This window comes from Gracilinanus agilis, chromosome 5 (genome assembly GCF_016433145.1).
Source record: "Gracilinanus agilis isolate LMUSP501 chromosome 5, AgileGrace, whole genome shotgun sequence".
NCBI lineage: Eukaryota > Metazoa > Chordata > Mammalia > Didelphimorphia > Didelphidae > Gracilinanus > Gracilinanus agilis.
Genome location: NC_058134.1, coordinates 183,997,295 through 184,021,445, shown reverse-complemented (window position 1 = coordinate 184,021,445; position 24,151 = coordinate 183,997,295). Strand labels below are relative to the sequence as shown.

At 33.3% G+C, this 24,151-nt stretch overlaps 1 long non-coding RNA gene across 1 annotated transcript in view; it reads right to left on the bottom strand.

The window, feature by feature from the left end:
* LOC123250382 overlaps positions 1–19,765 on the bottom strand; it is a 333,822-nt gene extending 314,057 nt beyond the window's left edge. The window contains exon 1 of the long non-coding RNA XR_006506400.1: positions 19,508–19,765. This is a non-coding gene — a long non-coding RNA (uncharacterized LOC123250382). The remainder of the gene's footprint in view (positions 1–19,507) is intronic.
* Positions 19,766–24,151: the final 4,386 nt, after the last annotated feature.

The following is a 24,151-nucleotide window of genomic DNA, read 5'->3' as shown; positions in this document are numbered from 1 at the left end:
TTCCAGGAAGAAAATAATTATTATACTATTCATAACTCTAGTCTATTCAAAGTTTATTCTATTCAAATCTATTGTTATTCATTTAGCAAAAATACTGGCTTCATGCTATTAAGAAGTAATAAGAAATCTTACCTTTACCTTTCTCTTCTGTTTAATTTAAGCTTCCTCTTTCTTACCCCAGAAACCGAAAAGAGAATCTGCACCTCGGGTTGTTCTTCAAATTATCTTTAATTTCCCACAAATTTATAAAACATAACTAGCAGCCTTCTTCATAAAAATAAAACCCTCCAAATTACCCATGTCTTTCTTCCTTGTTCAAATCATCCAAATTTTGTTGCCTTTTCCCATTCTTTCACAATCAATTCCTAAAGAATATAGAAGTCTCCATGCAAGGAATCATTTCACTTAAAGTCTATAGTCTAAAAATGCAAATTCTACTAGGAAATACAATATGTATATATATTTCTTAATCATATTTATTTTAGTACTTATTAATTTAATACCTTTCGGTATTATCTATTTTTAAAATATTTGCCAACTCTTCTCATTGGATATTTTAAATAAATTAAAGTTGCAGCAAATTACTTAGTATTTTTTTGTTCTTATCCTCTTATGGACACACACACACACACACACGCCCTCTTATCAGAGTACTGATTCTGTAATAGACATTCAACAAATACTTTTTTAAAGGAACAGAAGGAGGACAGATAGATGGCTCAGTGGATTGACAGCCAGCCCTAGAGATGGGAGGTCCTGGCTTCAAATCTGACCTCAGATGCTTCCTAATTATGGCAAACTTGGGCTAGTCACTCAACCCCCATTGCCCCTAGGCCTTCCAGCTATTTTGCCTTAGAAGCAATATACAGTATTGAATTTCAGACAGAAGGTAAAAATGTAAAAAATAAATAAATAAATGATTTTAAATGAAATGAAGTCCAAAGGAACTATTTTAAATTTTTCATTGCATCTAGTTAATATATTTAGCACATATGAAATACATATATCTAAGCTATAGTCACTGAACAAATATAAAGAAAAATAGCACCTCCTGGTTAAAAAATATTCCCTAAGCTTCTGGAAAATAAATGTGGCATCTCCTCTGGGCTTAATCACCCAGCACCCGCTCATGTTGGTGGGTCAGATACCCAAAAGGATAACGAATCCTATTCCTTTTTGGATTCTAGGAGTAACTGAGAAAGTAGAGTTTCTGTTATTGTGGTTAGGGTCTAAGCTTCCATATGTATGGTCTCCATTATCAATGAATTAGTTAAACTCCTATAATTTTTTGAAAAAGAATTACTGAGAAGATTTAGATTTAATAAGGAAAGTTAGTACAAAATACTATTTCTGAACTGCATTCTTGCCTTATACTTCTAAGGTAAGGTGGAAAAGTAAGCTTGAACTTCAAATACAAAGGTAGTCATGTCTCATAAGTAGAGAACACATGAGCCTGAGGGTCCTCACAGCTCCTGTCCCCATGAGTTCTTTTCTCCCTTGTAGCATGCTCGTGAGGTTCCTTTTAGGTTTAGCTTTTTTGTGGGGTCCAAGAAATGTTACTTTTTTAGATTCCACACCCAGCACTTCTTTCTCACATAAAAGGGCATCATCTGAGAAGCTGCCACCATTCTATAGCAACTCTTTCCATTTGTAAGTGCTGCCTTTGTCTTCAACCTTTATTTGTCACTAAGACTATCTCTGAATGCCAGTGAGATTTATGGCTCTTCCAAATTTATAGTTACATGGGTATTTCCCCACTGAGATACAAGTTCATCTAAGATTAAGAAAAAAAAATACAAAAGAAACTTGGACTTCACTTGTTCATGGCCCCGGAATGGTTGAGTAAAAGATAGAACAGATATTCTTCCCTCTTCATTGAAGTTCACAAAAAGCTTGGCCTCACTTGTAATGAGGAAGAAAAATAAAAGCCTATTTTGCATCAGTCATCCCTTTTTGATATGTACTCAGTTTCACCTTAGCACTTCCTGAACCATTGGTTTTTCTGACTACTGAGCCAATTAGAAGACTTTTTTTTTTATCATTACACAGTTCCAGCCCATTAGTTACACATGACTGGAAATAGGCACCCAAAGTTCCACGTATTGGATTATATGTAGGTATATATTTTGTATAGCACAAGAAGTGTAAAAATGAGGATCCTCTTGGACCTCATTGGTCAGTCTCCTATTAGACAAATCTAAGTAAGAATCTCATCTAATTTCCACAAAAGAAAATACCATTTTGAAATAATATTTCATAGTCATTAATAAATTTAAAAGAGAATATAGATATGTAAATCTATGTTCCTTCACTTGGGTTTAGAAATCTGTTATAATTATATACAAAGGAAGATTAAATTTTCATATAGGAATACCATGCACAAGCATATAAATAAATTGTTTAGCACTGTTCACAACAACTAAATAATTATCCTGATTGACCAGAATGCATATCCACATAAATTATAATAATTATGTTCATATATATAAATATATATGTATATGAAACAGGATACCTATAAATTTTAAAGCTTTCAAAAAATTTTTTTAAATACAAGCATCGACTTCCAGTAGTTACCACTTTGCTGATATTTACCTACAGGAAATGTATTCTGATGCAACAGAGCAAATAATAATAGTTCACCTGGGGGAGATTCCTTACAAAATGGTGTGCCTTCTAGAATTTTCTTAGTTTTGCTGTACTATTATTTATGGAAGTTATGTTAGCAGCACTCTAATTCATCATATGTAAAAAACATTTGATTTTGCAACTTGCCCTGAAATTTTCCTATCCTGCATCAAGAATTTAGATAGCTTCAATGAAGTCCATGTCATAAGTGCCCAGGTGCAATATGAGTTTCTTCATCAGAGAAATATTAAAAAACAAAATAAAATGAAACTAAAAGGTACTTCTTATTTCCTCCAGAAAGAACAATGAACTACTTTTCTCCACACTAATGTAGGTAGTATATTGGCAAATCAAGTAGACTTGATTGACATAGCATAATAGCGCCATAAACAAACCTAGTGCTAAAAAAATCGTTATCATAAGCAGATTTGTGATCATTTTTTTTCCTTTAAGCAGGTAAGAGAAAGCTTCAAGATATCACACATACTCATTTACATACAGTATCATTTTATTGAATTTTTGCAAGGTGTTAATTAAAAGTTTTAATGAATGTTAATCATCTGTCAATTTAATTGACAATCTCTGTTCAACCATATGCTTCACTTTTACACCTGTAAGGTTTTTCAACCCACTCCTTTAAATTGTTTTACTACCTTAACATGGTATTAGTATTAATATTTAGGAAACAACATTTCTGAAATGTAGACTACAATTTACTTATAGTTCTTCTTTAAGATTTCTTCACTTCTTTAAACAAGATGCAACTGCAATATGTTTTTTTTTTAAATTTGGTTGCTAAACCTCAAAAAATAAGCTTTAAATTTCTTTTTCATCCATCATTCTTAGAAAACTTAAACTACTCTAGTGTTTGTGGAAGTTGAACAATAATGAACTTGGAAATTGAGCAGAGGATTGGATTTTTCAGGAGGTCCAAGAATCTAATTTTATCTCATGTATTTGCTTTATAATCTTGGATCTTTTAACAACTCTATAGTTCAGTGTGGTTTTATGTGTGAACATATGGTTTATATGTAAAATTAGGAGAAAACAAGATTATGAGAAGGTTTAAGTGATATTTTTAATATTATGAAATTGCTACAAAGCAGTTTGCTCTCTATGAAGTATTAGTGAAGCAGAAGAGAAGGGTCAAGCAGATACTTTCCCCCAACAAACATAGATTCTCATTAGAAAGACAAAAGTAAATGAGTTTTTATCGTTGTACTGACAACAGCAAATATGGCTTTTGTCCCTTTTGTGGGGGTACCTATTAGAATATAAATGAAAGAAAATGATTCAACTAGATATATGGATATAAAATCTCTCCATCTATCTGAAAGTAACAGAAATATAAATGTTAGAAGGCAGCAGTTATAAGCAGAATATCAAGCCTAAATTAATCCTTCCTACACAGTTGACAACATCATCAATCTGAAGACATTAATTGCTGAAAGCTCTACTTTGCATGGTTAGAATAGAACATAGAGAACTTTGTTCACATTGGTTGGTCCATTCACTATTCCACCAATACCATGATGGGTAAAACTGGGACTGTGTCACTTAATGAAAAATATATTTAGCCTAAAGTTTAGTTGTGATTCCACAACTAATAGCTCCATGACATAAAGCAAATCACGAAAGTTAGTCAGGAAGATGATATTTTAATTCCTGATTGAGATACTAATTTTTTATGTGACCCTAGCCAAGGCACTTTACTTCGATCAAACTCAGTGTTCTAATTTGTAAAATAGAAATTATAATGTATTTACCTTATAGGGTTTTTGTTGTGGGGATGAAAGAAAATAAAGCACTATGTAAATGTTTATTACTACAACTACTACAATTACTACTAATAATAATTACTACTACTACTAATCTGTTTGTTATGTGAATATTATAAGTTCAACCAATATAAAAATAACATCTCATTTGAGAATGCAAATATTATACAAATCATATATATGCATACACATATCTATTTCAGTTCATTAATTACTACTTGGGTAGGCACAGACATGGGAAATATTCCATTAGTTTTATCTGAGAGTAAGAAAACTCATCTTTCCTTTATGAGAAATCTGAGTATGACAGCACTCTCTTTCTCCAAAGGGAATAAAGATTCATCTGTACAGAAGAGCTGAAAAGGGGGAAATGGGCTGATTAATATATAGTTTTCATTTTCATAATGGAATAACCCAAACTAGTCTACTTTTTCCTTAGTTGAAATAGCAAATATAATCATCTTGAGGTTTTTGTTTGTTTGTTTTTGGCTGAACAATCTACGAGAAAGAAAGTTAATACCAGTTGTACTAGTGGTTTTTGTGGTATGACTTGAACTGATCACTTAGAATGGGTAAGAGACCACAACTCAGTTTTCACTGGCCACCAAACAACCACTAGTGGTAATGAGGTCTCTACTTCTTACCAATCTCTTTTTCATTTCATATGTATTTGAGTGTATGTTTGTTTTTTAAGTTGTTACAGTGCCAGAGAATAAAAAATGTCTACTTTCTGACATCTTACCAGAAGAAGCTCAGGTTAGCCTATTATCCAGTATCCTTGTGAAATTTTCTAAGTTTTAATCTGCATCATGGGGGAAGAAGCAAGACAGAGAGAGACCTTTTAGCCTATCAATTTTCTTCAGTGTCTGAATAAACTAATGCCCCTTTCCCAAAGTAAAGACTACATCATGAGACCAAAAAAAGAAAAGAGGGTTGGGATAAATAAAACAAAGACATTGTCCTACACAACAATCCATGTAGTCACTTATTTTTTTTTAAGTATTACATTCATTCAAAGATAAAATAATTTTTTAACTTTGCTTAGTGGTATTTTTTATATTAACAAGTTCTTACTAATTTCAATAGAATTTGTTCTGAGGTATATGAACCCTCCCTTGCCCTCCATGCACCAAAGAAGCTGTCACCTGACAAAAAGATATGTATATATTAATTATGTCTTTTGTGTTTATGTTTATCAGTTAATTCACAAATTATTCTTCAAGTAGTAAGTATGCAGCCCTATATAATGTTCTCTTCGCTCTATTCATTTTGGTTCTTCATCATTTCATGTAGGTCTTTCCAAAGTTATTTTTTTTTATTAAACAACTTTTAGCTCTGCTCAAAGGACTCTAAAACTGTGCATGCCTTGTGATTCATCAATACCATTATTAGTTCTGTATCCAAAAGAGATTTTTTAAATCTTTAAAATCATTTTTTATTCTTATTTTTATTTTGAATATTTTCCTCTAGTTATATATTTCATGTTCTTTCCCTCTCCCCCAAACCCCGTTAACCCCCCTTACCCGACACACAATTCCACTGGGTTTTACGTGTATCATTAATCAAGACCTAATTCCATATTATTGATAGTTGGACTAGAGTTATCGTTTAGTGTCTACATCCCCAATAATATCCCCATCAGCCCATGTGTACAAGCAGTTGTTTTTCTTCTGTGTTTCTCCTCCCACAGTTCTTCCTCTGAATGTGGCTGGTTTTCTTTCTCATAAGTCCCTCAGCCTTGCTCTGGATCCTTACATTGCTGCTAGTAGAGAAGTCCTTTATGTTTGATTGCACCACAGTGTATCAGTCTGTGTACAATGTTCTCCTGGATCTGCTCCTTTCACTATGCATCAATTCCTGGAGGTCATTCCATAAAATCATTTTTTAAAAGGACCTATTTGTATGAAAATATTTTGAAGCTATTTTTATGGATGCAAATAATTGAAAATTGAGGAGTTTTCCATCAATTGAGGAATGGCAGAACAAGTTGTGGTATGCGCTAGTTTTAGAATACTATTGTTCCATAAGAAATGACAAACACAATGATTTCAGAAAAACACGCCAAACTGATGCAAAGTGAAAGAAACAGAACCAAAAGAACATTGTACATAGTGACAGCAATATTTCTTCATAAACAACTTTAAATGACCTAGTTATCTTCAGTAATATAGTGATCCAAGGCAGTCTCAGAGATTTATCATGAAATATGTCAGCTGCCTCATCAAAAAAGAGCTGTTGGAATCTGAATGCTAATTGTAACGTGCTCTGTTTCATTTTCTTTCTTTTTTTATTTGAGATTTCTTCCACAAAATAACTAATATGGAAAAATGTTTTATGTAATTACACATGTAAAATCTATATCAGATTATTTATTGTCTCAGGGAGGGGAGAGGGAAGGGAGGAATTTGGGGAGGGATGATCAGAAGAAGGAAGAAAACTTGGAACTCAAAACTTTTTAAAGAGAATGTTAAAAACTAATTTTATATCTGATAAAGGGAAAATAAAATATTATTAAATTTTAAGTATCATTTTGCATTTAAGCAATCATTTACATAAATAATCAGTGCAGAAAATGTCTTTAACATACTTAAATTTGAACAGATTTGTATCTTCAGAGGTCCTACCTCAGGATAAAATAAGGCTTGAGCTAACAATTAATAGTATACTAGGTTTTATAAAGTTTTATAAAATACCCAAAATATTCCTATTTTTATAAAATGGTAGTATGTTTAATTTGTTTCTTATGTCTTTTTTGAAATCCATGAAAATAGAGTGGCAAATGATCTTTCAAAATTGTTTCTTATGGAGAAACAGTATTCTATCACAATCATCTACCACAGTTTGTACAGCCATTCCCCATCCTTTTCTTTTTTCCCTCCTTGGGAAAGAAACCTACCCAGTAATAGCACTGTTGGATCTAAGAGTAAACACAATTTTATAATTCGCTGGGCATAATTTTAAATTGTTCTCCAAAATGGTTGGATCAATTCACAGTTCCACCAACAATGCATTAGTGCCCCCAATTTCCCACATCCCTTACAACATTTGTCGTTTTGCCCTTTTATCATTTTAGACAACCTGATAGATGTGAAACAATATCTCAGAATTGTTTTGATTTACATTTCTCTATTCAGTGGTGATTTAGAGCATTCAAAATATACCTATATAAGGCTTAGATTTCTTTTTCCAAAAACTATCTGTTTATATGTTTTGACCACTTATAAAATGGGAGATGGCTCTAATATGTCCTAAAAGCCTGTAAGCCACTTGTTTGTAATACAGGACATATTTTCCTTTAAAAATAATGTTTAAAATGAACAAGAGGTCCCTAGGACAGCTCATAAAAATCACTTGGCACTTAATGTAGTTGAATAATAATACTGAGTAGTAGCTATGAACCCCTTCAAATCCTCCCAGGACTTGATCCCTGACTATAGAATGACCCAGACTTATGAATTGCTACTGGAAACCTATATGAGCCACTATAGTCAGTTATGCCTATAGTCTTCCTGTAGCATACTCAAATTTAATGTGACTGATTTTCCCATATACATTGTGACCATACAGAATCTATTAAATACTAATACTATTAATTATCAAATTAAAGCATGTTCATAATGAAAAAAATGATCTTTAATTTTTTCCATATTTCTTCTTTCTTTCTAATCAATCCTAAACTAGTTTTATTTGTGCAAAAAACTTTTCAATTTCATGTAATCAAAATTATCCATTTCATCTCTTGTTCCTCATAAATTCCTCTTCTGTCCATGAATTTGATAGTTAATACATTCCTATTTCTTCTAATTAGCTTTTGATCTCCCCTTTTATGTCCAGGTCATGTATCCATTTTGAACTTATCTCAGTGAATGGTGTAAGATATTGGTCTATCCCTAGTTTCTGCCAAACTACTTCCCAATTTTCCCAGTAATTTTTACCTGGTACAAAGTTCTTATTCCAAAAATGTTTATCTATATGTGGTACTGTTTTATCTGGAATTAAATTTTTTTTAAAAGACACTTAATGTTTCCCCAAAGTTTGAGGAAGACTCAGATAAAATAATTAATTCATTTTCCTTGAGATATAGAATAGGGGCAAAAATATCATTTATGATGCAGCATTTTCATAAGAAAAGAACTTAATAATTGGGGAGAGATAAACAATTAATATTAAAAAATGGAAAAAACATTTTTTCATGGACTTTTCTCAGAATAGAGGCTGTTCTCTTGCTTTAGTAGTGAGGTATTATTTTATTTTAAATACCAAGAGGGGATTTTCTATGTCTGGAGCTCTTGGCCTCATCCAAATATTAAAGTCTGACAAGACCTTCTAGCTAGGTACAGCATAATCATGCTAATTACTTGTTAATTAGGAGCAGGATGATAACTATTAAAAGTTGAAAGAGTTTCTTAATAGTTAAAACAAGTTTTAACATTATCCCAAGCTTTGTCCATAAAGTACCACACACAGACATGCAGACACACACATATCCATGGAGCAAAAGTAAAATGCCTATGATGTTGTTTCTGAATAAAGAGGGAGGGATATCTCTCAATAGAACATTGGAACCTAAAATTAAACAATGCCCTGCCCAGAAAGAAGTCAGCTTTTAAAACCATCTTTGGAGAGCCTAGAGTGGCTTTGTAAAAACAGCCCTGAATAGACTCAAGCCTTCCCTTCAGACCTGCTACCCAGAAAGTCTAGTCACTGGCTAGTTGCAGGAGCTTAAATAAATCAAATGAGGTGATTTAATCAGGAAATATATGAGGTTTGATTCAAATCCAAATTTTCCAGACTCCAAGACCAGTGCTATATTCACCATGCTAGGAAACCTCCAACCTTTCTTCCAACTCCAACATTAGATTATTATATTATATTTCAATGAAACAGTTCTGGAGATGTTTAGAAACACTACTAAAATCAACCTTTATCATCTTGAACAATTTATTTAAAGAAACACAGAAAATTAACCACCTCTGATCATAGCCCACTAATATGGAGGTTAATATTCTTTTACCTGCCAAGTCATGAGACCACTTCCTATATGTCTATGGCAGGGAAAAACAAATAAAAAACAACAAAAATAGATGACAACAAAACGTTTAAGGTTTACAATTTTTACCACTGTTCTTTAGAGAAGTAAAAATTTAATGACCTATATTCAAATTCAACAAACATTCATTATGTATAGTCTATGGACAACTAAAGGCTATGGACCCAGTTAGGTGATAGAGAACCAAGCCTAAAGTCAGGAGGATCTGAGTTCAAGTCTATCCTCAGAAATTCACTAACTATGCAACACTGGGCACATCACTTAGCATTTATTTGCCTTAATTCACTGAAGAAGGAAATTGCCAACCACTCCAGTATCTTTGCTAAGAAAACCCCAAAAGGGTTCTCAAAGAACTGGACACGAGTAAATGACTGAACAACAATAACAACATGGGCAAGGCGTAGTGTTACAGTATTTGAGACAAAAAGAAAACAGAAGCTAGTTTGTTTCCTCAAGGACTTACATTCTATTGGGTGATACGATATCTAAACAGATAATTAAAAATTAATTAATAAAGATAATCTGAGTAATGTGACAATGTTTACAGGGATCAAAAAAGGTCATAGTATGCAGTTAATTACATTATATATAGTTATACAGTAATCGATATCTGAACTGAACCTTGAAGAAAGCTAAAGGTTATTAGCTAAATTTGGAGTGTGTCAGTGACTTATGATGATGCAGGAACTCATGAAGAAGGAACTCCCTCCATTGGCAGATAGGCATCAAGTATTAGAAGTGACATATGAATGAATGAATCAATGAATGGATTTTTTCAAACTTCGATTGAGTGCTTAGTATGTGCCAGGTATTGTACTAAATGCTGGGGGAGTGGGGTAAAAAATTTTAAAAGCAAACTGGTTGCTACTCTCAAGGAGATTTTATTCTATTAGACTGGGGGGGGGAAGATAGAGCATATTAGAAGTTGTGAATAGGGAATGTTGTTTTTGGTTTAAGTTAATCACAAGGATGCTAACTGGAGCCAAAGGGCATCCAAGATGGGGGACTCAAGGGGAGTACAAAGGGGAATGAGAGTGTAATGTGACCCATGCAGTTGCATGACATGGAATTGGTTAGGAGGAATAAAGCATTCTGGTCCCTACATAGGCTTAAATTGGAAATTTTTTTGCCAGTCAGAAGCCTGGGGCTTAAATATGGATATTCCTAATGCAAATCAGTCACCAAAATATTAATCACTTACAATGTACCCAACATTGTGCTAAGCTCTGGGGACAGAAAGAAAGACCAAAAATAAAAAAAACCTTTGCCTTTAAGGAGTTTACATTCTAATGGGGGAGACATCATGTTAAAAATAAGGTACATGTAATACACAGATAAGAGGACAGAGCATTCCAGGAATGAGAGATAGCAAAAACAAAGAGATAGAAGATGGAATGTAAAAACGCCAGTGTAGGTTATAAAGAGCTTTAAGGATCAAAAAGTTGAATTCATATTTGATTCTTGAAGATAAAGGGAGTCACTAGGAACTCCCTATATCTTCCTTATATTGGAAGGAAAGATAATACGATCAGACCCATGTTTTAGAAATATTATCTCCTCATCTGGAGGATGGATTAGAATGTGAACATTTTTGAGGCTAGGAGAACAGGTAGATAGTAATTTCAATATTCTAAAATTAGAAATGATGGCCTGAACTAGTGGTGCCTCAATGAAGAGAAAGGAAGGGACATAAACAAGAGATTCTGTGAGAGTAGAAATAGCAAAATTTGCCAAAATACTGGATATATGGGGGAATCAAGAGAGAAGAATTAAGAATTGCACTGATATTTTGAGACCTGATAAAGGACTGTGATGCCTTCAACAAGAATAGAGAAAATTCAGAAGAAGGAAGGATTTGAGTGGTGGACGTGTTAACTATGATATACCTATACGCTATCTATTTTTTTTTTTTTTTTTTTTTTTTGAATTTTAAACCCTTAACTTCTGTGTATTGACTTATAGGTGGAAGATTGGTAAGGGTAGGCAATGGGGGTCAAGTGACTTGCCCAGGGTCACACAGCTGGGAAGTGTCTGAGGCCGGATTTGAACCTAGGACCTCCAGTCTCTAGGCCTGGCTCTCAATCCACTGAGCTACCCAGCTGCCCCCTACGCTATCTATTTTGAAATGTCCAAGAAGTTGGTCATGGATGACAGCATGTTGGGAAAAAGAATAAGGCTAGATATATAGATCTGGAAATAATCTGACAAGAGTTAATGAGATCAATGAGTGAAATAGTGAGTAAAGTGGTGAGCACTTTACCAAGCTGTCTTTAAGATATTTAGATTAATGAAGAATATGAGAATCATAATGTTAATACAAGAGCTCACATTTCCTTCTCTAGATACACTAAGTTAATTCAAAATTTATCATGTTTTTGAACTCTTATTATAAACTTATATGGGTATTACTATGCACCAGATGTTGAGTTAAGCACTAAGAACATACCATGTGAATATGTGTATATTCATATGTGTAAATACATGCTTACCCACTTACATGTATGTAAAAGTAGATAAATACATGTATCCATACTTACATGTAAATATATCTATTTTTCTGTAGATAAATATATTCTAAACATTTCAAAAGAAGAAATAAGTCCACTCAAATTGAGAAAGTTCTCATGGGACATAGCTTGTTAAAAATTAATGTTGTTACAATGAACACTATTAATAACCCTTGATTAGATGGCAATTTATTCTTTCATTCAGCTATTTATCAATCTGAAAATTTTTAGATACTCAATATGTGCAAAGCATTGTGGTAGATTGTAGAAAGTATACAATTTTAAATAAGATATTTGATCTCCTTTGAGAGATCTTACATTCTAGTATGTATGATAAAATATACAAACATAAATATAATACAAAATAGAAGGAAGTACAAAAGAAAATGTAGGTGGGTATAAACATATATTCATATATGTGTGTGTTTGTATGTCTGTGTATATATGTAACATGGCTCTGTTTTCATACACAATCATATGAAAAGCAATGTATCCAGATGACTATTGGCTTCAAAGTATAGATCTAGTGAAACTATATTTCTTTTAATATTACCATTGCCTGAAACATGTTTTGGGACTTCATTTTAGTATTTATAATGGAACTTGTTTATGAGTCTTACATGAATATATTTATAAATTGAATCTGTACCTAAATAGGAATTTTGGTTTCCTGAACACATATGTTAATCTGATTGAGGGACAGGAGAAGAGTCAAAAAGGATACTATAAAGAGGAATAATCACTGGAAGAACTGAAAATAGAATTGTTCTCTGGCATAATGGAATACTATCTTCTTTTATTCTAAGATAGATGCTCCCATAGTCTGTTGGTATTTTTCTTTCTTTGGGTCACTTCAGTGCCTGGCCTTCTAATTCAACATGGGAAAGAGGATAAAGTTTCTAAACTTGGGTTATGTCTCTGTGAGTGGAGAAAATGAGATGGTTATTAGAGATATCATGGATTTGTGGATGTTATACTCTCCCAACCCCCAAAGTGAGAGGAATGACTTGAGGACTTCCATTTTTGCTTTGTTTCCCCAAATAACTGTAGTGCTGTTTAGATATCAAATATTTAATACAAGTTTGTTAAATTGAAATTAATTGAATAGAATGAAATACAAAATAAAATTGAACAAATCACAGGTAAAAGAGTTAATGTAATTCTAAAATTCAGAAAGCTCTTTCTTGTCTTGGATAATAAACATCTACTAATTTTAGATTGGCTAGCGATTGATTTCATAATGAAAGAAGAAGTTGAGGTACTCATTTAATAAGACTGAAATCTAGGGCCATTAAATGAATCACAGGATTTTCAAAGTGACAAATGTAATAAAAAAAAAAAAAGTTTGTTAGAAGCTAATCAGAAATCAGGTGACTTTAACTTATCAAATATTCACCACTGAACAAAGAAAACCCTCAAGCTTTCACTGACTTGCTCACTGAATTTTTTCTACTTAATATAATTGTCACCATAATAGTAAACTTTGCAAGCCATCTCCAACTATCCTAAAGAAATAAACTAGCAATTGTTATTCCTATTTTATTGGTTAATAAAAGCATTAGATTCTTTTTCTTCCCACCTGTTACTTACGAATGCATCTTTCGGATTCTTCTACCTATTCCCTTTAAAAACAGAAACAAAAGTATAATGAATCTCGGATCTTTTCTGATTCTAGTGATACCAATGTCCATTTTATAGACAAGATGACTGTGCTACAAAAAGATAAAGTGCCAAGTCACTAAGTATTTTAGTTGCATAGCTTTCATTACAAGCCAGAGCCCTCATATCCCTGAAACCACCAGACATCTAGAGGTGAATTTCTCTTTCTCAACGTACGCTGAACAACTTATTTTCATAGGTGAAGTGTAATTTCTGTGTTGTAAAAAATAAACTACAAATCTTTAATTGGTAGTTAGAAAACATGATTTTGTTAATCATAAAACGACTTTTAAATATTCCATTTTAAGTGATCATTTAGGAATGCTAACAAGGTAGAATAGGAGAAAGATAGTGCAGGTAGGCTGTTATCAAAATTAAAATTTTCAGGACATGAGTCTACTAGCTATAAAACAAAGAACATAAAACAAATAACTAGATAATCAAATAAAAAAGCAAAATGGAAATGATATGAAGGCTTTTAAAAAAAACCGCTATTGAATATATACAATAATTACTTTCCATCAAGACTTTTATTATGCATTTGTTTTTATGGAATCATAATGCACAAGTGCATGCTATTGTTTAAACACATTCGCCACATACCCCATAACAGAGTATTTTGGAAATATGTATTAAAGATAATACACAAAATGTGGCTAAATGCATTCTGTATTATGGTTCTATAATACAGCATGCAAATGATTCTGACTAAGCAGTCACAGGAGACAGTCGTTAGGGTGCATGCTGTGAATGTATATTATGAATAATGCATAAAACTTGGCTAAATCCTAATGAGTCCATTGACATCCTATGGGGTCCAAAGGAGGCTCAGATCCCAAAGCATGTCACTGGCCCATTTCTACTCACCAATCATTAAAACAACAACAATGCCATAAAAACAAAAGATTCAACTCTATCCCCCACCCCATAAAAATACAGAGTAGGTAGAGGGTCTGAAATAAACTCCCAAATAGAAAGCAACTTTGAAAGGAAAACTGAAACTCCATCTTAATTCACCCCATTCTTCCTAGGGCGATGAAAGTTTTTCAGAATTATAATGCATGAATTACAAGGGACAAGAGAGCTCTAATTTAAGTCATATTCTATTTCTTTCCTCTGGCTCTATGTGGAGAGCTGTCATTAAAATGAAGATCTAAATGCTTTTAAAGGAAAATGACCAAAGCCCTAGAACATGTCAGTAGAAAGTCTTCTGAATTTTTTTTGGGGGGGGAATTTTATTAAAAGGAACTAGGAGCAGCAAATCAGAGAATAGGTGTAATAGGCCAATTGGCTTACTCCAAAGAAACCACTTAACATATTGATATCTATTAAACCCCAAATTAATCATAATCATATTTTTTGCAACAGCTGACTACTCAAAAACGAGTTCTTATTTAAAAGAGAAAACATGACCATCATCCATTGATAGAGATTCCACAAGGTACACAGACACACCTCAAATATACAAAGAATTACTTCAAATTCACATCTGAGCAAACTGCCCCAGAAATAAAGAAATCAAGTATGTGACGGAAGTTTGTGTTCAGCATGCCTGTCCTTGGAGCGGATGTGGGAAAGGACAGCTGCTTCTTCAGGGCTGATCCCAGAAAAACCCTGTACTCTGAGAGTACATCCCTAGAGTACAGAGAAGAGGAGAGGGCTGGCCACATGGGGAAGCAGCAGGCCAAGAAAAAATCCTGTACTCCCAAAAAGCATGTAAGAGCAAAGGGCTGAGAGAGTTTGAATAAAAGTTCTGGGATGACACTGGAAAATTCGCCCAGACTCATGAAGTTTTCTCATACATTAACCAGAGAGGCACAAGGACCTATCAAAGGACCAGGTTGTCACACAGGAGTTCAACTAGTTAAAAAGATAAATTCCAAGCAATGTTCCATTACTGAATGCTAACAAGCAGGTTATTTTCATTATCATATCTCTATCCCTCAGTTTTTAAACAGTCAATATGAAAGTCTGTTTTAGGTGTCAGGTCAATTTCCCAGTTTGAATTGAGGTAACTCCCTCTCCAGTCTTCAACCATACAAATATTTCTACTGTACTCTCATGTCTTAGGCTTCGAGGTAGAGCAGTGGATAGAGCCCAGACTGAAATCAGGATGATTCTTCCTGAGTTCAAATCTGACCTCAGACATTTACTAGCTGGGAGAGCCTGGACAAGTCACTTAACACTATTTGTCTCCATTCCTATGTGTAAAATGAGCTAAAGAAGAAAATGTCATACCATTCCAGTATCTTTGCCAGGAAAACTCCAAATGGAATCACAAAGAATCAGTCATGGTTGAACAAGAAGTCTTACTCTTAGTTTTAAAATTCTACCTCTAGTTTAGTCTTTCCTTTTCATTAAAATAGTATGACCTCCACTAGATGCCATATGAAATTGACATAGTCCTGGAAAAGATAATCAACATTTTTATGTCATTTTGGTTTGTTCAATTAACCAACACAAATGTATTAAGTCCTACTCTATTTCAGGCACAGCACTCAGTCTTGAGGAAACAAAAATAATAGAATCTGCCCTCAAAGAGCTTGTATTCTTTTAGGAGAAACCACAAATACACATAAGTAAATGCAAAATATATACCAAGTAAAATACAAACTGATTTGGGCAGGAAATGAAATACAAGCTGATTGGGGCAGCGGCACTAGCCCCTAGTGGGGATGAAAGAAGGACCCCTATTCCAGGAGGTAGCTCTTGATTTGAGCCTTGAAGAAAACTTGGGATTCCAAGAGGAGGATTTTCTTTTCAGGCAGGGAAAAAAGTTTGTACAAATGCACAGAGATAGAAGATTTAGTATCATATGTGAGAAATAGCAAGAAAATCTTTTGGGCTGGGCTGCAGGGTGGAAACTATGAGTTGAGAAATGTCTGATAACCAGAGAAGTGCTAAAACAGCTCAAACAGTCTCAAAGGAGCTGATTGTTAAATTCTCTGTTTGAGCAAAAGGTACAAATTAGGGCTCAAGTTAATGTTCTGTTAATTGTGTATTAAGAAAGTGATGAAGAAAAATGTTAATGATGTAGATTAAATTTTGAAGTGTCAGTATATATACATATATATATATGCATATTTTTTCTCCCTGAAGAGACAGCTTTAAACATTCACCAGCACACCCCTGGCCTGGAAACAAATTGTAAAGGGCTATAAATGTCCAACAGAAGAGATTGTACTTTTTTTTCCCCAGAGGCAATAGGGAGCTTCTATGACAAAATACCAGTTCCTTTGATTTAACTCTTCTCTGTGGCCAGTGGAACTAGGGCAACAAAGAAGCACTGGGTATTCAGAGGGTGAGGACTGCTCCAAGGGTTGGGTGGGAGGGAGGGAAGTTGCGGGAGAGTAAAGAGCCCAAGCGAGATACAATGTACTTCACAATTTTGCTCAGTCAGTCATGATAGAGCTTACAGCAAATTAACTGGGCTTTCAGGATGACAACTTCCGAAGTACTCTATTACTGGGCTGATCTATATGCCTGTGCAAGCCAAGTTCCTGTACACCTTGTTACAAAATGTGGTGTGAAAATTGCGTAGGAAAATAATGCATCTGTTGAAACCACTTCTGATATTTTTTCCTCACTCTAAAGTTTGTTTCATATGCAGTGTAATAGAACAAAGGTCAGTTCTGGATATAACAATTCCATAAAAGCTATTCTGCCTTTGAAACCCATTCTCTACCACCATTTTCCTCAACTACTGTACAAGAGACTGGTAATTGCTTCCCCCTTTCTTCACCCCTCCCAGATGCCACCAAAGGAATAACAAAAAGTCTCTCAGTAGCATTTTGCTTCTCAGTAGGAAGCTGTAGTGTTTGTGATATCCATTTTGATACAAAACCTAAATTAGGCCTCTGGAAATAGGTAATGCATAAAAAGCATTTTGTATCACCAAATTATTATTATAGGTTACGGTTAACCCTTGGAAGATAGAGGTGAGTTCTGCAGCTCCCCACTGAGGTGGATATTTGCCACAAAATCACAGGCACTACTTCAGAAGATATTTCAGGTGAGCTGAACTATCTGGTTGACCTGTAGGGTTCTGATAGCTAGTTTAAGTGGGAAAGCTAGAAGAAATGCCAGTTAAACAAAAGGATCAGCACAGCATGTATAAGCCGAAGTCTACCAGTACAAGTTTAACAGTTGACAGAGCTCAGAAATCTAAAGGAAAAAGGGAATCACACAATGGAGGGTCAGAATCTTTTTCTTTTTAATAACAGCACTAGAAGTCACTTAGCTACAAAACCTCCCTTAAGTAAATGTGTCCCATTTTGAAAAAGAAAGATCCCATAGAAAGAGTTCTTATTTCCGAGTAAATTATGAAAAAGCTGGAATTCACATTTTCAAATTCTCGATTAGAACTGTTAAAATTGTTGCTGTTTGTTTCAACTTCGAGAGAGCAAATATATATATGTATATATATATATATATTTTTTAATTCTAAAATCTTCATCCCTGAAAACTGAAGACCTACTTTAGAACTAAGATTCAAGGAAAAACATTTATTTAAAAACCACCTCCCCTATTGCTAAATAAGGCCTACACTGCTCTACTGGTCTTACTCCCCAAATGCAGAAAACAAAAGAAACAACTCTACCTTCTATCTGATTTAACTCATTCTATCCTTGTTTATTATAAGTATCCTTTTCCTTTTATCATGATGTGAAAAAAAAAGGGCTAAAATGTCATCATTCCAAAACCTTAAAAAGTCTAAGGAAAGCAATTAAATGCACATTCTTTTTAAGATAAAAGCCAAAGCCTATAAAATATGCTAGGAGACTGGTTATTTTCCTCCTTAATAGCATACTACAAATATAATTCAGGCTATTGGCTAACCAGTATCTTCTATTTCATATAACTTTGCTTTCATGGAATAGTATTTCTTCATTTCCTTCTGGGTGTGGTTATCATATGTTTAGGAAAAGTTGTTGTGTCTCCTTAGGAATAAACAGATACAATTAAATTCTTACCACTTGAGACATTCAGTAAACAAAATGCAAAATTTAAGTCCCCAATGTGAATTGTAGCTGAGGTAAAAATGATGATTGTGAAAATTAAAAGCATCTTTAAAGTGACTATATAGGTGTAAGATTAAAAAAAAGTACTTCACTTGATAAAATGGAAAAATATAGTAGTTAATAAGAACAACCTAAGTTTTATAGGGTAATTAGTGTACCATTGAGATTAACCAAATTTCACAGCTGCCCAGGGTTTTTAGCTGAGTCCCAGAAATTGAGGGCAAAGGGACCACAGGGTGAAAAAAAAATCTCTCTCCTTACTCCTCCTCCTCTTCCTCCTCTTTCTGTCTCTATATGTCTCACTATCTCTCTTTCCCTTTTCTTTTGCTTTTCTGTCTCTCTCTGTCTCTGTAGTTTCTTTCTCTTTCCCCATCACTTTCTCAGTATTTCTCTCTTCTTTCTTTCCTCACTCTTCACTTCTCAAAAGTCTCATGTGCCTTTTTCATGTCTCGGACCCTTATTCCGTTCTTATTCCATCATAGCAGTCCCATTTTTTTTTTAATAAACTATAAGGCCTTTCATCTAGTCTGTCCCACAAAAAAAGGAAGAAAAAAGAAAACTAATGGTGCTGAACTTCAGTGGGGCATCTCTTCCCAACAGATCCTGCTCCTGCACACCACCAGTCCATCCCAGTTACATTGTCACTCTAATCATTTTCCTTTTGGGTAATTACTTGCATGAATCATGATTTCTAAGTAGCATTCAGGATCCAATCCATGAAATTGCCTTGTATATTTCTATTAACTAAAAGAGTCAAACCAAATGTTCCCAAGTACTTCCTTAGGCCATAAGTACAGCACCTGCCTGTTGACAGGGAGTTTACAGGAAAGTTTCCCCAGGGTATCTGTAAAGCACTGTACCTACCTGATCAATCCAGTCTCTCTAGGCAGCTCCCTTTGCAGAAGCTGGCAGGGTCCTTGGAAACACTCTTACACCCATACTGTTTGAGTATCTCTTCTATTCAGAATTAGATTCATTGGTACTTTTCCATAGTTACATTTCTCGTTCAATTGATGTTTCTTTTTATTTATTCTGAAGTTTTCGATGTAAGACAAACAGGAATACCACCTTCTAAAATTACTACTATCCTACCCTCCGATGGAACATTAGCGGGAAGCAATATTCTCCAAAGCTATGAAGCATACACTGCCCTAAATTACATTGCAGTTGCTGCCCTGAGCTCACACATTTTTGAATAGAAAGGCTCCCAGGGATCTCTCTGTACTGACTGCATTTACTGCTTTAAAATATTTTTAACCCAGACGCTGAAGTGCCAGCCTTGCAGTTCCTCATGCTAATCCCAGCTTGGGTGGCTGTTCTTAAGGGAAAGCATTCAAAAAATTGTAACAGTGCATCAACTTTGACCCTTTTCACTTAAACATGAGACTTTCTGAAGAAAAAAAAAGAGAGAGAGAGCGAGAGAGAAAACTTTTAAATTCCAGAGGGAATCGCTGAACTCTGACCTGCTTAAAATTAGTTTTGTTTTAGTGCCTGCGTGGTGACTCAACAGGCCAATTTTCCAGACACTTAAGACATTTCTGCTCCTGAAGATTCCAGTTCAAGTCCTTAGCACTGTTTGCCAGTCGATCAGAACACTTTGTTCCATAGCTTCAAGCAACAAATTCCCAGATCTCCCTATCCTTGACAGATGTTGGTTGGCACTGCTTGGTATTAAGTTTATCCAATATTTTTAAAATGCATACATATATGATATATGTATACACATAAAATACACATAAGACATATGTGTTTATGAGTGTATACATGTATGTGTATATATGTGCATATATACACACAAAATAAGCTATTTGTATTTAGAGATATGATTGTTGCATTTAACAAATGTTATCCCTCAATATTTAGTTTTTAAGAAATATTCATTAGAAGCATATAATATTTCTTAATTGCTAAACTATCATAGTAGCTATTAACTTTTGTTTAGCTGTACAAGATTGGTTTTGTGGAATGATCTTTTGAAGTTTACTGGTCTCAATAGTAATTATTGGTGCATACCTCTCTTATCTTCTATAGATATTAGGAGAAAAAATCTCAATGTATTATCATTAACTTCCATGCTGGAAAAAAAGAAATTCCTCATAATGATACATTTTTCTCCAGTGAAAAGTACCAGTATGGCACTTGATTATCAAGAAAAATTAAAATATCTCAGCAAATTGAAAGCGAGTTTATGCTCAGATGACTGTCTTCCCTCACCAAAATTGTGGTCTTTAGAAAAATAAAGAAAAAAAAAGAAGAAGAAGAAACCAAGCACTTTCAACCACTTGAATTTAATAATGTAACCAGAAATAACTATACATAAGGAACAATTCTATCATATAAATTCTCTAGTTACAAAATCATGGGAATATGGGAAGAAAAAAAAGCATACAGCAGAGGAAAAAACAGAGTATCTATCTTGGGAAAAGCAAGAACAAAAGTTTGTTATCCACTGCTAACATCTACATAGTTAACTAAGTAAGAGAAAAGGTATCAGAACAAGAGTAGAAGAGAATATCCACTTCCAGTCTAAACAAGATTAATTCACCATAACACCCCCTCCAAAAAAAGGCAGGAAGGAGTCTCTACTGATGTACCCCAAAGGCTTTTTGAGTGACTTCAATGCCCATTCAAACTACTTAAGAAGATAACACAAGTTTAAGGCCAATGTCAATGTTTCCTGGCACACTGTAAGCACTTAATAAATGCTTATTGATTTGACTGATTTCCTCTAAATATTCTTATTTTTTCATGTTTAACTGATTTTTTTTTGTTTTTATATTATGAACATTTCCAGATTACTCTCATTCTGTGAGGACTCTCTTGAAATAAAGTAAAACAATTAGGTAAATGCAGCAGTACAATCACATAACACATGTCACATCTTGTATAAATTATTCTCCTCATTCGGCTCATTTTGTTCTTTATCAGTTTATAAAAAACTTCACAATTAGTCATTTTTATAATGTTGTTACAGTCTAAATTATTCTGGTTCTGCCTACTTCACTTTCCATAAGTTCATGCAAGTCTTTCCATGTCTCTTAAATCATCAATTTCCTCATTTATGGGCATCCATTTTGTTCCTGGTTTTTGGCCGCCACAAAAGGAGCTGTTATAATTATTTTTCCATATATACTTTACTAATTCTTTGACCTCTTCTGGGTTTCAGCCTAGCAGTGATACACATGGGTCAAAGAACATGAACTGTTTAATAACTTTTTGTATATAATTTCAAACTGCTTTCCAGAATAGTTAGACTCATTCACTGTTCCACCAACAGTGCATAAATGTGTTTGGTTTCCCACAACCTCTCTAATATTAATGATTTTTCCTTTTTGTCACCTTTCTCATTTTGATGGGTATAAGACAGAAATAAAAGACCTGCTTTAATCTACATATCTTCTAATTAGTAGAGATTTAGATAATTTTCCACATGGCTATCAGGTAACTTAAGTTTCTTCCCTTGAGAACTATCTGTTCATATCATTAGACCATTTTTCACCTAGGAAATGACATATTCTAACAAATTAAATCTAATTCTTGAATTTCTTTATCTGAGAAACATGCTGCAAAAAATTTCTCAGTTAAATGTTTTCCTTTTGATCTAAGATATTTTTAAATAATGAATTGGATTTTTTGTTCAAACACTTTTTAAATTTTATATAATCAAAATTATTCATTTTAGCTATATGATCCTTTCTGTTGAACTTTTCTTTTATCCATAGATCTGATAGGAATTTTTATCTGGGTTTTCCACCTGTTTTTTATACATGATCTTCTAAATCAAGGTCATGTATCCATTTGGAACCTATATTGGTATATGGTAGTAAGTGTTGATCTAAATTTTATTTCTTCCATACAGCTATCTAAAATTCCCAGAAATTTTTTTTCAAATCCTGAATCCTTATTACAATAGTGAGGGGTCTTTGTGTTTATCAGATGCTAGACTACCAGATACAGTTGCTTCTATATGTTGTGTACCTCATATATTCCACTGATTTTTCTCTGTATTTTTTAACTGGTACCATATCATTTTGAGAATAACTGCTCTGTAGTATATTTGAGATCTGGCACTGCTAGGCCTCTTTTGTTCCCAATTCTTTTCATTATTTCCCTTGAGATTCTTGACCTTTTTTACCTCCATATGAATTTCATTATTCTTTTTTCTAGTTCTATAAAGTAATCCTTTGGTAGTTTGATTGGCATGACATTGATTAAATTTATTTAGATAGTATTGTCATTTTTATTATATTGATTCAACCTACCAATAAGCAATTAGTTTTTTTCCAAAAATTTAGATCTGTTTTATCAGTGCTTTGTAGTTATATGTAGGACCTCTGTTTATCTTGGTAGGTAGACTCACAAATATTTTCTAATTCTGTCATTACTTTGCGTGAAATTTCTCTTGCTATATTTTCTTGCTATCTTAATGGTATCATACACAGAAATGCTGATGATGTTTGTGGATTTATTTTATATCCTTCAGGTTGTGGAAGTTATTAATTATTTCAATCATTCTTAAATTATTTTGAGGGTACTTGAAATGTTCCATGATATCATCTGTAAAAAGTGATAATTTTGTTTCTTTTTCCTTGTTTCATTGATATAGTAAGCATTTCTAGGACTATATCATATGGAAGTGATAACAATGGACATCTTGCTTTCACTCCTAATTTTACAATTTTACTGAAAAATAATCTAATTTATCTCCATTAAAAATAATTTACATATATGTTACTTATCATTTTAAGGAAAGGTTAATTTAGTCTTATGTTTTCTAATGTCTTTAACAAAATTTGGGGGAGTTTTATAAGAGCTTTTTTTCTGCATCTATTCATATGATCTTATGGTTTTATTGATTTTCATATTCATAGGGGTAATTAAGTTTATAGTTTAATCATTTTTAATGAAGCTTGCTTTCTTTGTATAAAAGTAATTTGAGCATAAAGTAGTTTTCTATTTTCTGTTTTGACTCTCCTTAGTTGATATGTCAAGATTATATCTAAGTCAAAGAAGAAATTCAGTAGAATTCCTTCTTTTGTTATTGTGTAATATTTTATTGATCTTGTTATTGTGTCATATTTTATTTAATAGTCCTTTGAATGTTTGATAGAATTAATTTGCGAATACATCTGGAGTTGTTTTTTTCTTTAGAAGTTAGCTTACAGCTTGTTCAGTTTCTTCCTCTGAAAAAAGTTTTTAAATCCCCTATTTCTTGTCCATTAGTTTCAGTGTTTTTCATTTTTTGTACATATTATTTAATACAGGTGCTCAACAGTGACAAATCTCATACTTTTTGAAGCTTTTATCTGTCAGAAAGTAGTGTTTAAGTTTTCATTCCAAATTTTAATTACTCTTCAGGAGATGCCAATTTTCTAAAAGTACTAATATTTTCTATTATGGCTTGAAATGTTTGAAAAGTTCCAATAGTAAAGCCTCATTTCTAAAATGTATAGGGAACTGATTCACGCTATGAAAATAAGAATCATTCATCAATTAATGTCAAAGGAA